The 14,945-nt window shown below is 37.5% G+C and overlaps 1 long non-coding RNA gene across 1 annotated transcript in view; it reads left to right on the top strand.

The window, feature by feature from the left end:
• Window positions 1-12,107, top strand: part of LOC132772835 (uncharacterized) — a 57,199-nt gene extending 45,092 nt beyond the window's left edge. The window contains exons 2-3 of the long non-coding RNA XR_009631280.2: window positions 5,192-5,224; window positions 6,320-12,107. This is a non-coding gene — a long non-coding RNA (uncharacterized lncRNA). The remainder of the gene's footprint in view (window positions 1-5,191; window positions 5,225-6,319) is intronic.
• The last annotated feature ends 2,838 nt before the right edge of the window (window positions 12,108-14,945 follow it).

Here is a 14,945-nt window from a genome sequence, read left to right as displayed (position 1 = left end):
GGAGAAATCACTAAAGAGTTAGAACTACTCAAGAAGGAGAAACACAATTTAGAGCTAGAAGAATTGGCAAAACAATTGAAGTTTATTAAACAATCCTCCTTTGAAAATGCAAATAAGATTGGGAGGTGGTTGGCAAGGAAATTAAGAAAAAAGAAACAAACTCAAATAATAAATAGAATAAGTTTAGGTGAAAGGGCGGTAACTACCGAGAAAGAGATATTGAAAGAATTTACTAAATTTTATCAAGACTTATACACTAGGGGGAATATAGACAAGGAGAAAATTATGCAATATTTGAATAAACAAAAATTAGATCGAATTTCAGAAGAACAAAGGGAAAAATTGAACAAACCAATCACATTGGATGAAATTAAAAAAGCCATCCAAAACCTAAAAAATAATAAGGCCCCGGGACCTGATGGATATTCTGCTTGCTTTTACAAAACAATGCTAGAAGAAATTTTAATACCCTTACAAAAAGTATTAAACAATGCCTTGGAAAATCAGGAGATTCCAAAATCATGGAAGGAGGCAGACATTATTCTGATTCATAAGGAAGGAACTGCAAAGGAAGAAATGAAAAACTATAGGCCCATTTCTTTATTGAACTCGGACTATAAAATTTTTACAAGCATATTAGCCAATAGATTCAAAGATTTTTTAAAAGACTGGATCGGAGAGGAGCAAAGCGGTTTCCTTCCAAATAGAAATATAAAGGATAATGTTAGAACTGTGTTAGATGTTTTAGAGTACTATGAATTGCATCATCAAAAGGAAATGGCTCTATTGACTGTCGACGCTGAGAAAGCGTTCGACAATATGAATTGGGACTTTTTCAAACTCCTATTCCGCGAGATAGACATTGGTTTCCATTTTCAAAATGCCATTGAAGCGATCTATGAGGGCCAAAATGCAAAATTATTAATCAATGGAACTTTGACAGAGGACATCAAAATTGAAAAAGGAACAAGACAGGGATGCCCCCTGTCACCACTAATATTCATATTTGCCTTGGAAATTTTGTTAAAGGATATTAGAAAGGATGCTACTTTGAAGGGTATAAAATTGGACAAACAAGAATATAAGATCAGGGCGTTTGCCGATGACCTTATAGGGATAATTGAAAACCCGAGAGAAAATATCATAAAGTGGATAAATAAATTAGAGGAATACGGAGAAGTAGCAGGCTTAAAAATAAACAAATCAAAAACAATGATACTCACGAAGAACATCACACGGGCAAATCAAAAAGATCTAGAAGAAATAGCGGGAATTAAGGTAGTACCCAAAATCAAATACTTGGGGATTTGGGTAACAGCTAGAAATCTCCAGCTATTTGAAAACAATTATTTAAGTAAATGGAAAGAGATTAAACAAGAAATGTCCAACTGGGAAAAATTGAATTTATCTATGTTGGGGAGAATTGCAGCGGTTAAAATGAATATTTTGCCTAGAATGTTATATCTGTTTCAGAATCTGCCAATTATAAGGAATAATAATTACTTCAAAGAATGGAATAGGGATATCACGAAATTTGTTTGGAAAAACAAAAAACCCAGGATTAATGCAACAATTATGAACACGGTGAAGGAAAAGGGAGGATTTGGTTTACCCAATTTGAAACTATATTATGAAGCTGCCGCTTTAATGTGGGTTTTAGAATGGAGTAAATTAGTCAATGTGAAAATGCTAACATTAGAAGGTTTTGACCTAAGAAAAGGATGGCATTCATACATTTGGTATGAAGGAAAACATAAAGAAAAAAACTTCGGAAACCATTTTATTCGGTCTGCCTTATTGAAAATTTGGGAGCATTATAAAAGCTACTTGTGCGAGAAAACTCCTCAATGGGTCTCGCCCCTAGAAGCAAATCAAAGACGACTTCTAGGCTGGACGCACTGGCCGACCTATAGCGATTTGTTAATTAAGAGTGGAGACACGTATGTGTTGAAATCACAGGAAGAAATCAGAGGCAAATTTAAAAATGTCTCATGGTTGCATTATAGGCAAGTGCAGGAAACATTTAAACGAGATAAAGAAAAAGGTTTTGGAACCAAAGAAGACTTTTGGGACAAACTACAGAAAGGGGGGAAAAAGATAATTACTAAAATATATAAAAAATTGCTAGAATGGGCAACAGAAAGAGAAGTTATAAAAGAATCTATGATACGATGGGCTAAAAATATCGGAAGGGTAATCCGACTTGAAGAATGGGAAGTTATATGGACAAAGAGGTTGAAATACACCTATGCATCGGACCTCCAGGAAAACTGGTTGAAGATGCTGCATAGGTGGTATATGACCCCCCAAAAATTGAACATTATGAATAAACAGATTGACAATAAGTGTTGGAAATGTAAAAATCAAGAGGGCACTTTCTATCATCTTTGGTGGTCGTGTGGAAAAATTAATGAATATTGGAAAATGATTCATAAAGAATGCAAAATAATATTAAAAAAGGAATTTCCGTTTAGGCCAGAAATGTTTTTACTGGGCATGTTTGATTCAGAAATATTTAAAGATGAAAATACTGAGAAGCTGTTTACCTTTTTAACCACAGCAGCGAGAATGGTATTAGCCAAAGTGTGGAAATTGGAGAAAATCCCTCAAAAAATGGACTGGATAGAAAAAAATTATTGAGATTAAGGACATGGATGAATTAACATTTTGGTTAAGACAAAGTAACGGTCAAGGGATGAAACGAACAGATTGGAACCCTGTGGAAGTATATATTGGAAAGAGAGAATGGTTAAAAGTAACTTAAATAAGAGAGTGGGAAAGAAATGTATAAAATCCTCCTTGTATATATCAATTAGCGAAGTTGGAAACAAAGAAAAGAAAGAAAGGAGGTTATGGAAAATGTATTAGAGGAAAGTAAGACGAAAGGAAGTCACACTAGGGTGTAGAATAGGTCGTTTATTGTTTTTAATTCTTTTTCTTCTTCTTTTCTTGGGTGTTTTGGGGTTCTATATCTGTGGTGGTGGGTCATTTATGTACGATTATGTCACTTTCTGTTTCTCTGTTTTTATGTTTTTTGTTTATAATGGTGAAAACTCAATAAAATTTATAAAAAAAATTAAAAAAAGAAAAAGAAAAAAAAGAAAAAAAAAGATATTTCAGTGTCACAAATGTACAGCCTCTGTGGTTTTGTATGGAGATAATGTTCCACATTTTATGAGACCAAAAGGTAATCTCCAATAATCAAATTAATGTTGGATTATGAGATGTTTCTGTGCCGAATTCATCACAACAAAAACAAGTGTTGTATTTTTTTTACATGGCTACAAGACCAAATGTATAGTTAACCTGATTGAAAATTCTGCCAACCAAAGTTGCTTTTCAGGAAATCAGTTCTGCAATTATGAACATGTTTTTTTGCAAATAACAGTCCAACTAAAAAAAACCTTAATTCAAGCATCTTGACTTTAAGACTGGAGTTGTACTAGCAATACTTACACTTAGAATTGGAATGAAAATCTAAAAGCTGAAGAAGAGAGATAAATGAAATAACAAAGAACGAAGCACAGAGGAGCATGTCACCTTTCATTTGATGGCAGGTGCTGGGAAGTTCTGTGTACAATGAAATGAATGTACAGACTTGCTTTGTACATGACAAACTTCCAATGAATTGTGCAAACCTTGGCTTGACTATGCAATTGAGTTGGTATTTGTAGTTTTGCTTACAGCTAAGATTTTCTTTAAAAACGAAACTAAGCTGACACTTTCCTTTTAACATATCAGAACTGACAAAAGCCTCCTGAATCAGCAATATTTAGCAACATGAAAGCTTAGGTTCATTCAAAGCCACAGAAAGTAAATGCCGTTCCACAAGACTTGTGCAATCAATGAAAGACAAGTTATATAATCAGTGTTGCAATCTGGACAAGCAGGAAGAGAAATGGTTTTATAGAGTTCCTGGGAAGTTTAAAAATGTTCGAGCAATTCAGTTCTCTGGTCTCTGAAATAGCCTTGCAAACAACATAGTAAATTTTGGATTTTTTTTTCAGAGGCCAGAGAAAGAGTTCTCATCTCAAATCCCCATCCCATTCCAATATTAGAGATGAGACAAATAGAGGGGAATGGGATAGGGTGCGAGTGAAGAATAGGAAGCTTTGGATCCTCTGAATCCAATGCTTTCCTGGTATTTGTCTACATCTCAAACACAAGAGAAAGGTTACACCAGTGCTGGAACCGTTGCTACTATTTTGGTCTTATTGTGAGCAAAAGGGAGGGGAATTGTTTGAACCACAGCTGGAGTAGAAGAACCATGGCCAATAGAGGCCAGACTTTGACTATATTGGGTATTCTGATTTCACAATGCTTGACCTCCAGGGATATGAGCATGCTGTCATTGTTTATGATACAAAGGGCATTAAGAAAATAGAATAAACATACAGTACAACAACAAAAAGACAATGGTCTTGCTTATATAGGTATACCTCAGTTAACAATATAGGTTGGCATTAGGCTTGTGTGTGGATTTGAAGTGGTTGGTTCCTTTCAGCCAATCTGGCTTGGTTGGATGGACATAACGGCAAGGGCTGAGCAACCATATATTTCTGTCTGTAACGGGAACATGTGGCAGACAATCATGGCTCCTCCTCCCTTATTTGGGATCACGTAGTGTGCAAAGAGGCTGCCATATGCTGTTGGCAGGGAGTTTCCCTGTGAGCCCTGCCTTTTGGACCAATCGGAATTGAAGAACGCTATGACGAGTCTTACACAAGTTGTGTCTGCTTCCTTAACCCCATTGCTGAAACCCAGACTCCCTAAAGGGAACAAAGGAAAGGGTCCCAGAAAGGGTGCTTCCTTAACCCTGTTCTTCAAACACAGGCCCCCTTGGAGAGAAGAAAGGAAAGGGTCCTATGAATTGAAAGGGGAGCCTTATAAGTTCCCCATTTCCACCAGTTGGCCAGATCTAGCTGCATTTTTTGGCTACGGACCAAAAATGGCTATTTGGCTACCTGCCCGTTTTCAGGAGGCACAAAAGCGGAAATAGGGGTCTACCGGAATCCAGCCAACAGAAACAGATCAAGATTCAGCGGAAATACACAAACCTAGTGCACATAACTTCTTTAACAGAAAAATTGGTACCAAATGTACAAATAATATAGAGGGAATAGAGATATATTCCTATAGTATACCACAAAAAGTTCAGTTTAACATGTTTCACTCTTTTTTATATACTTAGGTATGCACATGTGAAATGAAGCATTCAGATCAGGTATGCCTTATATAAGTCTTCTACAGATCGCTTGGAAGCTCCTTCCAAAATACACCCAGAGATGTCTTTTTTTTATTTCCCCAGTCTCTACTTTTGTTCCAGTTTCTATTTTTTATAGTTTTGTGCTAATTTTTAACATGCTGGGTTTGCTAGTGAGGGAAGCTAATTCACTCTATCTAAACTTCACATGCTTCATGGAAATGCAGACAAGTCCATTGACATGAAAATATCAAGCTTTGCACCAACGTCTCTATTTCTGTATGGGTTTTCTGGCTCATTAAGAGTTTAAGTTGCATTGTCCTAATTTGAGTTATTTTTTGTGATTTAGACATATATGGGGAGCAAATTCTTCTTCAGAATGCTATTTTATTTGTAGACCATGATTATCTATGAAACTGGAAGCAATTCACTCTTTTTTATATTGTTGTTGTAGGTTTTTTGGGGTGTATAGCCATGTACCCTGTAGTAATTAATCTATGTTTGCAGAGGTCAATTGAGGGAATAGTGTGGGAAGTTGCTCTGGAAGGAAGAATTGGTGGAAAATGTTGTTTCTTTCCTTCAGTGGGAAAGTTTCTTTGTATTCCACTCCCTTTCATAAATAGAAGTTCATTTGTGTTATCAAAGGCTTTTATGGCTGGAATCACTTGGTTGCTGTGAGTTTTCTGGGCTGTATGGCCATGTTCCAGAAGCATTCCCTCCTGATGTTTTGTCCACATCTATGGCAAGCATCCATTGTGAGGTCTGTTGGAAACTAGGCAAGTGAGGTTTATATATCTGTGGGATGTCCAGGGTGGGAGAAAGAACTCTTGTTTGTTGGTGGTAGGTGTGAATGTTTCAGTTGGCCACCTTGAGAATGCTTCCAAAACATGGCCATACAGCCATACAGACCAACAAACTTACAACAACTCACTCTTTTTTGCCTTTGGGTACTTTTGGAAATATTCCCTAGCTTGCTACTACATTGTTTTCATCCTTTTCATATTATCTGGTATTGTTTTTTATTTTCAGTGAAACATGTACATACATATGATCTTATGGGCTTACTAGTGGCAAAGATGTATATAACCAAAATGATTCTGATTCTGATTCTGGCAGCCCAAGAACAAGCCATTTGAAGCAATGCCATCAAAGCCAGAATTGAAAAGTTGACAACAGATCCCAAGTGTAGACTCTGCAAGGAAGCAGATGAAACAATAGGTCACATCCTCAGCTTCTGCAAGAAGATTGCACAGACAGACTACAAGCAGAGGCATAACACAATTGCTCAGATGATTAATTGGAACTTGTGCCACAAACACTATCTGCCTGCGACAAAGAACTGGTGGGATCACAAGCTGGAAAAAGTTACAGAAAATGAACACATCAAGCTACTCTGGGACTTCTGGATTCAAACAGGCAGAGTTTTGGAGCACAATACTCCTGACCTCACAATTGTGTTTTAAAAAACCCCAAAGTATTGATTGTCAATGTCGCAATCTCAGGTGGCAGCAGGATTGAAGAGAAACAACTGGAAAAGATGACACGATATGAGGATTTAAAGATCGAACTGCAAAGACTGTGGCATAAGCCAGTAAAGGTGGTCCCAGTGGTGATAGGCACACTGGGTGCAGTGCCTAAAAACCTTGGCCTGCACTTAAAGACAATCGGTGCTGACAAAATTACCATCTGCCAGCTGCAAAAGGTCACCTTACTGGGATCTGCACGCATTATTCACTAATACATCACACAGTCCTAGACACTTGGGAAGTTTCCGACATGTGATCCAAGACAACAGCCAGCAGAGTGTCTGCTGTGGACTCATCTTGTGGTGTTTCAAATAATAATAATAATAATAATCATCATCATCATCATCATCATCATCTTTATTTGTATTCCTCCCTATCTCCCTGAGGGGACTCAGTGTGGATTTCAGCATACACAAGCACAAAGGTGAACATTCAATGCCTAGAAACAACAAAACACACATAAAGGTAAAGACTTCCTCTTCTGGCTCTGAGGGGTGCTGCTCATCTCCATTTCTAAGATAAAGAGTCTGCATTGTCCATAGACACCTCCTAGATCATGTCACACCAAAGCCAATAGTAAATAATGATGAAAGATGTCATCTTCAGAATCAATGTGCCTCTGCAGATTAGGTGTTTCTGGGAGTTATGTTTGAGACAATATTTTTCACACTTTGATAGAGTCCTCTCTACAGCTCATCCCTACTACAGATGAGATTAGTGTAGTATCATCAGACTATGCACAGCGGGAGGAGGGATGCAGGAGTTACTTTTTCACATAATAGTAAAGAAGGAAACACATCTTTCTGCTTTATAATCACTTCCTGTTAACAACTGACATACCTACTCATATCTCAGGAATGGATTGAGAATACACAAATTCCTACATGGAAGTATGAGGTCTTTGTAGATCTCCCATCAGTAGCATAGCAATTCATGCTTGTAGATATCCATCAAATCAGTTCTGACTTATCTTTAGCATATAGTTCTGAAGTAGTCCATTTATGGACCTCCAAAGGTGGTTGGACTGCATCTGTCATCATTCTTTACCATTGGCTTTGGGTTGACGTGCTGGTGAGAATTACAGCCTAAGAACATATGAAGGGCAATAAGTTACTCACTCCTGCTAAAAACAAAATCCTTTCCTTTTTTCTGTTGGGAATATACATGCTTCTCTATTGACATCTTATGATCAGGTATTAGAATAAAAGTAATAAGCACATATTGAAAACATTATTTTGGTCTTATCTGCAAATTGGAGTTGCTCCATAGCTTATGCAGCACTGTTATATAGAAAAATGTGATAGTACACTGACTATGAGAAAAGGGAAGATCATAAATGTGATGAATACTGTAAAGAAGGACTGACAGATGCTTGAACCAGGCCTGACTTTGGAAACATATAATGTGATGGAATTACACAACTATTAGCTCATATATCTCAATAGATGGCAATAGATTTGAGCCAGAGACTGTAGATATTGCTCCCCTAAACAATTGTATATACATTTTCCATTAATCTTGGTTGGACTTGCTGACATAGAAGTGTGTTGAGAGACTTCTCTAGCAAGTCTCATACTAATGTAATATAAAAATGAGGGGTTTAATATCTGACAGAACTGTACATTACATTATTAGTTTCTCCGGTGGAAATGGGGGCAGCCAGATACATCATGTTTTACTGAGATGAATGCTTCTGACAACAATAAACAGGAAAAGTACCTGAAGGGAGTTGATATATCAGAAGTAACAATATATGAACCCAATTAACTTCTATCTGAGTTAATTATAATGTAACATTTGGTGTATAGTTTAGTTAATTAATCTAAGAGAGAGAAAAACAAAGTACCTTTTCTGTTCAGAAGAAAAAGAATACATACATGGAGAAAGAGGGAGGGAGGAATGCAGTAATATATATTGTGCATGTGTGTGTGGAAATGTGTTTGTGTATGCATATATACTTCTTTACCTGCATGCATCCCATGCATGTCTGATTTCAATGGGAAAAAGTAGAATTTGTATTGCTGCTTTCACCCCAGCCAAACTTGAGAGTGAAATGCAGACAACATAGTCCATAGTGGCACATGCACCGATAAAATGCAATGAGGATCTATATAGACATCCTGGGAAGATGAGAAAGGTCAGGTCTGTTTTATTACAGAAAAGAGTATACTCAATGTTAGCTAGTCTTGAAGAAATTACAGCAAATGAATCATAGGTAAAAGTAAAGGTTTTCCCTGGACATTAAGCTTAGTCATGTCCAACTCTGGGGGTGGTGCTCATTTCTAAGATGAAGATCCGGCATTGTCCGTAGACACCTCTAAGGTCATGTGGCCAACGTGACTGCATGGAGAGCCATTACCTTCCCACATAAGCAGTACCTATTGATCCTACTCACATTTGCATGTTTTTTGAACTGCTAGGTTGGCAGAAACTGAGCCTAACAATGGGAGCTCACCCCACTCCCTGGATTTGAACTGCTGATCTTTCAATCAGCAAGTTCAGCAGCTCAGCAGTTTAGCCTGCTGTGCCACCAGGGAGCTTTATGAAATAAATTATACTCAAAGCTAAATAGGTGGCATCAAAATAAATAAATATTTTATCCAACAACTGGCAAGTGTTCAGATGACTAACTTATAGAATGTAATACATGACAAAACTATTAGATACTATCCAACATCATTACCAACAATTGATATTGTGGACAAGAAAATTATGGAAGAAGCATAGAAAGAAATTTTACTCAGACCCCAAGCAGCAGCTAACATTGGTTACTTCTAAAAGAGCAAAACATGAAAGTCTTTGATATTACTGACCAGATGTTATACAGAACAGTTTGCACTTCCTTCCACTAGCCACAAAAATGTTTAGTCTGTTCAAAATCCAAGCATTTGATATGAATGAATTTCATTTGTAGCGAAGAGTAGAATCTGTGCCATGATCTGCCAAAGGAGCTGTGGGCTGGTGCATTGACATCCTCCCTCTGGAAAACTATATTTTCATAGTGATGTGCCATTCCATTTTTGACTGGACAGATGGAAAATATTTTTCTACAATCATCTTTCACAAAGAAATATTTAATCAGATTCAGAGAAACTGAGAGCCATTTCATTCTTAGTGTTAGCTTATTTTGCCTTACACCAGATATAGGCTGTTCACAAAAGGATGACAACTTTTAAATTATAGTTACATTCTACATATTTTTCCTTTGTCAGTGTAGTTTTCTACGCTTGCACCATCATCTTAGATCATCCACTAAATCCACAGGATAGTTTTCAGTAATAAAAGCTGTCTAAGACATTCACACATACCCATAATTATAGAGATCTGTATCTCTATAACCCTGAACATCCATGGTACTAATTGTTCTGTAATTGCTAGAATAAGAATTTAGTTAACTAGTTAAAATAGAAATTACCCAAACTGCGTCCTACCACATAAAAGGAACACATTTTCTATCCTGCTTCCTGTTCATCTTTATTTCTATGCTCAGAATAGTGAGCATGCCTGGAGTTAAACAGTCTGACCTCCTACATGATCCCTAATTTCTGTTTGCCAACTAGGTCTTTCCTTGTAAAGGGAAAAGTCAGTTGTCAGGTCAAACCATTAACTGAGGTTCTTGCTGCACATATTATTCTACTCTGTTCAGGGGGAAAATAAATAAGTGGGTCACCATTGTGGAGCAAATACATATGATTTTTCCCCCACTACTGAAAAGTGTTCAGCAGGGTTGGGAAATATTTTATTTTATGTTATTAAATTTAATTGTCTACACATACACTGTGCATTTTCAATTCAATTCCCCAGGACACCTGACATCATGTTTAGAAAAAAAATACAATAAAATTCCAGTAAGCCCATCAGGGCTAAAACCCAATCAATAAAATCGCTAAACACCAACCAGAAAGTCAACCAGGCAATATAGCAGAAAATAAAGTGACAGCAGGAGCATGAGGATAAACAGTATAAACTTCAGATGCATTGGGGAGGAGGTACAATTTTGGGATGCTATCATTAAAAAGACTCTGTCTCTGATAAACAGCTGTATTTTGGTACATATATTTTGTAAAAAAATTATGCCCCTGAATATTAAGGAAATAATTGTGATTTTATAGACTAAAAAGGCAAATGCTTGTGCAAGAAATGCCAGCTTCCCACCTTATTCCATGTATCAAGCTAACTAAATTAATACAAATGAGATAACAGAAAATACCTAACCAAAATATAGTAAAGTCAAAGGTTTCCCTTGACATTAAGTCTAGTCATGTCTGACTCTGGGGGGTGGTGCTAACCTCAATTTCTAAGACAAAGAGCCGGTGTTGTCCGTAGACACCTCCAAGGTCATGTGGCCAGCATGACTGCATTGAGTGCTATTACCTTCCCGCTGAAGCGGTACCTATTGATCTACTCACATTTGCATGTTTTCGAACTGCTTGGTTGGCAGAAGCTGGGGCTAACAGTGGGAACTCACCCCTCTTGGATTTGAACTACCAAACTTTTGGTCAGCAAGTTCAGCACCAAAATCCACTGCACCACCAAAATATACAGAGAAAAGAACAACACATACTGCATATTGATATTCAGCATTAAGCAGACTGAAGCAATCATATGATGGTTAACTCATATCTGATACAATAATCTGATATTGTCAAGCAACATGGAAAGTGACTGGTCACTTAATGATCTTGCACACATGCCCAGAAAGACCTTATTTCTAATTGGATGGGAGATTCTTTGTAGACATTATGAGATTGTGTTGAATTGATTTCTGATTGGACAGAGAGATTCTGGGAACGGTCTAAAAGCTACCTCCATAAAGGTAAGCTGTTTACTCAGCTTTCGAAAAGGTCAAACCTTGCTGTCTTTGACAGCTTTTATGCTGCTGCTCCTATTCCTGTTCCTGGCTGATAAATTGCCATAAAATGCTGATAAGATCAAGGGAGAAAGAATTTCTGCTCTCAATATTTGAATAGGTTATAGTACAGTTGGCTCTTTATATCCATGAGTTCTTCATTCACAGATTCAACCAACCATGGCTTGAAACTATTTGAGGGAAGAGGAGAAATTAGTAAAGAGCTATCCTTGATTTTGCCATGTGCTGAGTACTAAAATATTGTACTACTACATAGAATCATAGAATCATAGAGTTGGACGAGACCTCGTGGGCCATCCAGTCCAACCCCCTGCCAAGAAGCAGGAATATTGCATTGAAAGCACCCCTGACAGATGGCCATCCAGCCTCTGTCAAGGATAATGTACAAACATAAAGACAAACATTTTTATCAGAAATCTTGTGGACAATAAATGCTTATTAAATTTTGTGTATTTTTGGTCAGAAAACAGATGCAGAAATAAAATTAAGCAGATCTAAAATGGGAACAACAAACACTGAGAAAATTAAAATTGCTAGATATATATATACATCCTATCCATCCCTAATGGGATTAATCTACTGTCCTGTCTTCATCCAACTAAAATAAAACAAAATAAAAAGTCACCCTCCTCTAAATTATGTATCCCTTGGGGATGCAGCAGCATGAAGAAATAAAAGCCAATAAGTAATATGAGCCAGATGCCTAAGGTAGAGTTTTGGGGAGCATTAAGACTTTACTCCCTGGACACCAATGAAATGAAATGGGGAAAAAAGAAAAATTGAGAACAAATTGAACTACCAAAGAGGTCACATTCAGTTCCATCACAGTAGCCTCCAGGGAGTAAATGCATCATTTTATTGTATATAACCTCTTGTAAACAAAACTAGCAATTCATATTAAACACTTTCATTATATTGTGTTTTAAAGTGTCCATGGGGATAATTCAGGGCTGTGCCCCATTCTTATGTTTAAATGGTACGATGGTAACCTAATGCAACTGAGATATGCCACGTGTTGGTAATTCAGAAAATAAAAGCCCATAAAAATTAATGATCAGGAAAGAATTGGTAGCTGTAAATCAAGGACTGAATTATTAAAACAAATGCTAACTCAATTTCCACACATGGCGAGTGTCACAAAATAACAAGGCAAGAGTCATTACACAATTTAAATCCATTAGGGTGTTATGATATCACCCTGGACCTCAGGTGTCAGTGAGTGCAAATATTTGTTTCACAGGGCTGAGTTAATTGTTTTTTGTTTGTTTTTTTTGTTAAGCAGTGTATTTTAGTCTAATTAGCAGAAGGAGAACTAGCCTGGACAGAGAGAATGCAATTCCAATGGATAAAAACTTGTAAAAAATCCAGTGGAAGATTATATCACTTTGTTCTTGTGGGTTTTTTCGGGCTATATGGCCATGTTCTAGAGGCATTTCTCCTGACGTTTCGCCTGCATCTATGGCAAGCATCCTCAGAGGTGAGGTCTGCTGGAAATGGGAAAAAAGGGGTTTATATATCTGTGGAATGGCCAGGGTGAGACAAAGGGCTTTTGTAAGTTGGGCTGGGTGTGAATCTTTCCACTGACCACCTTGATTAGCATACAATGGGCTGACAGTGCCTGGAGCAAACTCTTATTGAAAGGTGATTAGATGTCCCTGCCTGTTTTTCTCCCTGCTGTTTTGCTGTTGCAATTTTAGAATTTTTTAATACTGGTAGCCAGATTTTGTTCATTTTCATGGTTTCTTCCTTTCTGTTGAAATTGTCCACATGTTTGTGGATTTCGATGGCTTCTCTGTGTAGTCTGAGAACACAAAATGCTGGACCACTCTCACAACCACCATGTCAGACTACACAGAGAAGCCATCGAAATCCACAAACATGTGGACAATTTCAACAGAAAGGAAGAAACCATGAAAATGAACAAAATCTGGCTACCAGTATTAAAAAATTCTAAAATTGCAACAGCAAAACAGCAGGGAGAAAAACAGGCAGGGGCATCTAATCACCTTTCAATAAGAGTTTGCTCCAGGCACTGTCAGCCCATTGTATGCTAATCAAGGTGGTCAGTGGAAAGATTCACACCCAGCCCAACTTACAAAAGCCCCTTTGTCTCACCCTGGCCATTCCACAGATATATAAACCCCTTTTTTCCCATTTCCAGCAGACCTCACCTCTGAGGATGCTTGCCATAGATGCAGGCGAAACGTCAGGAGAAATGCCTCTAGAACATGGCCATATAGCCCGAAAAAACCCACAAGAACTGAGTGATTCCAGCCATGAAAGCCTTCGACAATACATTATATCACTTTGTTTAGGCCCCTAGAAGCTTTTTTAAGACTGACTTATATTTTACTATGAATATTTGGCATATCAATATACTCTTTCAGATACAGTTGATCAGCAACTTATACACAGGCACAGTATGCTGGAGACATGACAAAAGGTGGAAAAAGAGCATCCAACTGCTCTCCACTGGAGTTTGTCAACTGGAGAAATCCCTGCTGGGCCAACAAGGGAATCCTGCAGTTGCAAAACTGGTGCAGCAGGAGTCCCCGGTGGAGAGTTCTGAAATGGGCCCTTCTGTGGTCAGATGTTCTTGAATCTTTTATGTCTCAAATGAACCATAACTTCAGTTTAGTTATCATAACTTCAGTATAGTTTTATCCTAGTTTAGAGTTGAAAGGATTTGAAAAATGGATTCACCCAGAGAAATAAAAGGGAAGCATTCACACCTTTTAGCCTGACTGATGCATGACTTGGCAATAGATCCCCCTCAGCACTTTCTCCAGAACATGGTTAAGATGACTTTTTATTTGCAGGCTGCTATTCCATGCACTTGTTTTAAAGTCAGTTGAATATACAACTGAGTTATTTTTCAGACTGTTCAGGATCAACAGCAATGTATATTCTGCCTTTCCTTCCATTTTGGGACTGAAGGCAAATTAGCTTTGACATGAAAACTCTTTCTTAAGGTCTTCTTGGCCACTGTCTTCTTCTAAGGTCAGGAGTCTTATTCAAGGTCATACAGTGGGTTTCCATAGCTGAGCAGAGGTTTGAAACTTGGTTTCTAGGATCTAGTTCAATATTCAAACCACTACATGCCTCTACTTCTGGAATTCCAATCTAGCTAGATTATTCATTTAACATTTTTTTGTTGTTTTATTCTTTTGAAAAGAGTTCCATAAGGAAGAGGGAGCAGGTTTGTTTTCTGCTGCCCTGGAGACTAGGACTTGGAGCAAAGGATTCATATTACAGGAAAGGAGATTCCACCTTAATATTTGGAAGAACTTCCTGACCATGAAAACTGTTCAACAATGGAACTCACTGCCCCAGAATATGATGGAAG

This window comes from Anolis sagrei, chromosome 4 (genome assembly GCF_037176765.1).
Source record: "Anolis sagrei isolate rAnoSag1 chromosome 4, rAnoSag1.mat, whole genome shotgun sequence".
Lineage (NCBI taxonomy): Eukaryota > Metazoa > Chordata > Lepidosauria > Squamata > Dactyloidae > Anolis > Anolis sagrei.
Note: the sequence above shows the minus strand (reverse complement) of the source record. Positions and strands in the feature narration are given on the sequence as shown.